Here is a 5,425-nt window from a genome sequence, read left to right on the forward strand (position 1 = left end):
CTCAGCTCACACCAGGAAATATCTGCAATCAAAACCACTAGCTTTCTTGTGATAGTTTCATAGATCTTCAGCTCATATACCTTCCAATAAACTCCCACAAATCTCAAACAAGAAACCCGGCCCAAACTTTTAGATGTTTGTCTTATCTGAGGGAGGGCTGCTATCCTTTCTGAGGTTCACCAAAAGCTGATTTCTATTTTTCAAAATAATGATGCCTAATTCCACTTAGACACTTTTCCCCTTCTGAATATAATGCAAACATCAGTTAAAGCATTTCTGGCTGTATAGAAAAGTTATTATCCCATTCACTACTGAACTCTAATTTTTTTGCTCCTGCATGCATGTTCTTTGAATTTCTTCTTCATAGTAAAATTTCCACGTTGGAATTCACTCCTCCAAGTAATTCTACTAAGACTAGATCTTTGGATTACAATGAGAATTACGTGAGGTAAGGAAAAGTTCCTGCATGTACTTATTTTGAAGGAAGAGTAGAGCATTGTGCCTGGCTGACAGTCAAAGGGCTGTGGCAAACCACACAGCAAGTAAATGAAGAAGTGACCTGTGGAAAGCTGAATCACATCAGCTTTCTAGGGCTTCTACGGAGTATGGGTTACTTAGGAAAATTAGGGATGATTGGACTGATAAAATGTGTGAGCTTTCAAGCCTCGCCACAAGGTGGAAGATCTTGTATCTATAGTAGTTTATTAGACTGTTTAGCTAGGACTTGTAGAAATGGGAAGAAATAAGTGCAGCTTGAAACCCTTGTTTTTCAGTGTCGATTGACAGAGGCCACAAACATACCACTCTTCAAGGGAGGAGAGCTGGGAGGTCAGTGGGCAGGTAGAAGGGTATTTAAAATCAGATGGCTGCACGGATAACAGCAGCTCCCCTGACTCTGCAAATATCAGGCACAGCCCACCGCTATCAAAATCAAGTGGTGTTTGTTCTCTTAACTACAGAGAAGAAATAACATTTGCCCAACAATGAAGAACAGTTACTATGCCTTTGGAGTCTTGAGCATTTATCAGCAGGCTTGGAAATCATATAAACCTTATCTCCTTGTTTGTGTTTTCGAAAAACAGATAACTTTGCCCTCTGAAGACACTGCTATCTTTATTGGGCAGACGAAGTGGGCTCGGTGCCTGCTCTTCTTCAGGCGCTCGCCTTCCTGCTCCCTGGAATTTCGCTGGGATCTGGGCTGCTACCGTGACCCTGCAGAGCTACCGACACTACACCATGGGAGCAGATGGGTCCCCTATCAGTTACCTTGGCTTATTTATTACTTACATGCCATAATAACCTTAACATATTTTGAGTTGTTCCAGGCACTCTGGACACATTTGGTCAGATTTGGATGGTGAACACATGAGTTCCTCTTCTCTGACAGAAAACTGTAGACCTCTTCTCTGTGATAAGTCAGCAGTTACTTCCAGATATTTGGCTACCTATAGGCTCCTTTCAGGAAGTAAAAATGTTGGTAAGAAGAATTTAGTAAGTGAAAGTTCCTCTCCTAGCCTGAGATCTTGTTTTCCAATATAAAATTGAGGCTTTGAGCAACCTGGTCTAGTGGAAGGTGTCCCTGCCCACGGCAGGGGAGTTGGAACTCAATGATCTTTAAGGCCTTTTCCAACCCTAACTATTCTGTAATTCTATGATTCTATAAAATAATGAGTTCCAGCCTTGACGTGCATCCATAATCCTCCTTCACTGGGGCTAGGCACAGCTGCGGATCACACAATAGATATTTCTTGCCACAAGAGTGTTGTCCTGATTTCTGTCCCACGTGGCGAGATGGCAGCCTAGTCTTGGTAGGGTTTAATCTTTGCTCCATCAGGAGCTGAGTCCCCTGCCTAGCTCGGCACTGCTCCACCACCTGGCTTTGGAGGGAAAAGCCTGCTGGGCAGATTGGAAATTACAGCTAAGGGAAGCAGGAAAGGCAGTAGTTGTTAGATGATGTTGTCAGGAAAACAGTTGTTTAGCGTGCTAGGGCTCAGGGATGTGGCAAACTGCCTGAAAGCAAAAGCTCGCCCTTGCTCGATCTGCCTGTGCTGGGGCAGAGGGCCAGGTCCCCTCCTTGCTCCAAGCAGGGCTAATGGTGAGGCCTTTTGCAATCTTAATGGTTCGGATTGAACCTGCGACATGGAGCCCTGAAACACAGTGAGATGTTTTCCAGAGGTGGAAACGCTGATTTTCCCAGGGCATATTTTGCTGCTTCCTGATCTGGGAGACATTATGGAATGCAAAAATAGCTAGATGTAAAAAATGGATTAAGTCTATTTATCCAAATATTTACTCAGAATGTAAGCTAGCAACTTTCACACCATTCAAATACACTGCCTTATTTTCTGGTTATTTAGGTCTCCTGATGTAAGGAAACCTGGAAAAAATCTTACTTAAATCCCTCAGTGTTTTATGCCTCCGTAGGATGAACTGACTTTGCCCCAGTAGAAAACTCAAGGCAAAAAAACCCCAAACCACTCTGCATCTTTAGAGGTTCGAACCAAGGGAACATACATTCCTGTGGCTTCATAGAATAAGTGACACTTCAGTAAGATCCTGATGCTGTACATCCTACTCCCTCCATTCACACTGAAAGTGTTAAATAAAGTGTCTGCAAAGCTTCTGGTGTGGCTTCCCAGAGAAGGGTGCCTTCAAGCACGGGCACTGAAGTCAACAGGAGGTTAATTCAGATCGTAGCTACTCCCCTGACCATGTGTTACAGACTGTTGGATTTTGTTTCAGTGATGAGCTTCAAGTACAGCCAAAAGTGAATAGAGGCACATTGACCTCATAGCTGTGAATACAGATTGAGCGTCCAAGACAATTAAAAGCAGAAAATATGCACCATCTCCAAACCCCTGGCAAATCAGTACTAGAAGTTACCGCTGCCCCATCCGGCTGAAAAGATGTTAACACTCGCTGTAGAAGAGGTTGGAAGGCAGCCATCCTCGATGGATTGCTTATGAGCACTGACTAGAGTCAAACCGACTTCAGTCGGAGATTTACACAAGCCTGGTAATCTAATAGTAGAGTTTACTTTACGAGAGTGCCACACCAAAGATAGTAAAATGCAATTTTAGCTAACAAATCTACATGCTTCCACAGAAAAGCTACAGCCATCATGGAACATGTCAGCACCGCGGAGCGCCTCGCACAGATTTATAGTTTTCAGTTTATTGCTGAAGAGTTATTGTTAACTCCATTGTTATAGAGTTACTGCAATTAAAAGTTCCAGTCTCACTTATCATTTTTAAACTTAGCTAATAAAGCCCAATAAATTCTGAGAAGTGATATGTTTTCCTGTGCTGTTAAGCATCTGAAACATTTTCATGCTGGACTTTTGATCTATGTTAGGATAGATTTTGGAAGTAAATTGGCTGTCGTAAGCCGCTTTTCCTCTAACTTGCTTGAATCTGTGAAATTCCTTATAGTTTTTCAATACTTAAAAGTTGTCCCTTGTGCATGCAACAGGTGATTGTAAGCTAAGTACTGCATCTCTTGAGAGTAGCTTTTCAAGTTTGTGTTTCTTCTTTCATCAATTATAAAGAACAGTTATTTTTGTTGTAGAGGGGTCGACTTTTGGTGTTTTCTCATGTGAGTCGTGTTTTTTCTCTTTTTTATCAAAGCTTTAAGAATATGTACTTTTCACTCTTCCTACAGGTGGCTACAATTACAAATCCTACTTCCAATCATCTGTATTAATGTGTTCAGAAGGTACATGGATGGGGCAAAGAACCTAGACAGGTGGACAGAAAAATTTCCTAGCATTTTGTGAACTAGCCTCAGCAGCCTCGCAGTGAACACACACAGGATCCCACATCTACTGACAGGGCTATGGATCTGTTTTTCAAATGTGTCAAGGTTAATCTTAGTCCCAAATACCACTAACATACAGAGATCCTAGTGCCAAGTCAGTATGTTATGACATCTATATCTATATTGCAAATGGTATCTATTGAGATATAATATCCACACAAATGGAATTCCTCTTGTAGAAGCACAGATACTATAAAAATCCAAACATATCTATGGGGAAAACACATGAAAGAAAACTCATATTCATCCTAAACCAACTTCACTATAAGTAAATTGCAGTTTGCACCTTGCAATTCATAGCAACAACTGGGACTACGGCTCTTTGTACTACAAAAGAGTTTCACTATCTTTGTGATCATGCGATGGGTTAAGTATACAGACAAAGGAAGTAAGGAAAAACAACGTGCATGATCTGGAATAGAGATTACTGAATGGAGGGTGTGTATAGGACTGAGAAACAACATCCAAAGCTTTGGGAGGCTTAGTACACAAGCTTGAAACTCCTGCATTAAAAATGTAGATCAGAAACTTTTTAGCAGGCTGAACACGTTCGTTCATCCCTGATCTCACTTCTTCACATACGCAAGAAAGAGACAAAGCTTTATGCCAGGTGGGATGCACCTCGGCTGAAGTTCTGGCCATGCTTTTCCCCAGCAGGATCGCTTAACCCACAGCGTCTTCAGGTTTTGCTTATCAAGTACAGCAGCTGGGAACATTATGTCTTTATAATCAGAACGTCCAGTTTCTGTATCAAAGGACGCGAAACACACACGCCCACATCTCTTTGCAATTTTAAAAGCCAATAGTCTACTGCAAACTTGTGCAATCCACATCAGAGATTAAAAGAAAGAAAAAGAGAGAAAGAGAGAGTTTTGTTTTTTTAAAAAAAAACTTACCAAAAATAACTGAAGTTCTCTAAAGTTGCCCTGAAGTTGAAATAGCCCAGAACACCAGTGCAGAGCCTGCCTTAAACTCTCTCTCTTTCTCACTCCCCCTGTCTCTCCAGCAATTGGAAGGAGGGCTGTGGAGAAATTCAGCAAACAATTTTCCTTCTATGTCGACCGGGGCGTTCCTCTACGGGCAGAAAGGGGATGGCTGAGCCTGGGTGAGGCTCGTTGCTATCCCCAAGCCAAAGAGCGCTGTCGCAGATTACACAGCCCGTGAAATCCAATCCCTTTCTCTACTGAGGCAACAGCTGTACGGCTTCAGCTGAGGCGGGAGCGGCAGATAGACCCTGGGCTTGTTGCTGGTCGTGCTTTCCATGCTGGGGGACGCAGAGGAACGGGGGGTACAGGGGTTTCCGTAAGCTCCGTGCCTTCTCCCCACTTGCTGCCTACAGCTGCAGGCACGAGCGTACACAGGGTGGAGATACGGGGCAATTTCCTCAGGACTGAAAGTATATGGGATGTGGGCGCCCGCGCAAAACAAACATCTCTTTTCCTGAAATTCATTCCCAGCCTTGCTTCAGGACATAAGTGGGGAATTAGCATTATATGGATTAGTAAATTCTCATGTGAGCGTGCACACACACACAGGATGCAGCCTGTCACAACGGCGCGGTTCAAACGGCTTTCAAGGCTGTTCTAGTGGCCTCTTTAAGTTCAATTTT

General features: G+C 43.0%; 1 protein-coding gene across 1 annotated transcript in view; it reads right to left on the minus strand.

The window, feature by feature from the left end:
• LOC104470907 (protein AHNAK2-like) overlaps window positions 1-4,842 on the minus strand; it is a gene marked incomplete at its 3' end in the record, with an annotated part of 32,772 nt that extends 27,930 nt beyond the window's left edge. The window contains exon 1 of the mRNA XM_010086017.1: window positions 4,713-4,842. The remainder of the gene's footprint in view (window positions 1-4,712) is intronic.
• Window positions 4,843-5,425: the final 583 nt, after the last annotated feature.

Source organism: Pterocles gutturalis, unplaced genomic scaffold (assembly GCF_000699245.1).
Source record: "Pterocles gutturalis isolate BGI_N339 unplaced genomic scaffold, ASM69924v1 scaffold40700, whole genome shotgun sequence".
NCBI lineage: Eukaryota > Metazoa > Chordata > Aves > Pterocliformes > Pteroclidae > Pterocles > Pterocles gutturalis.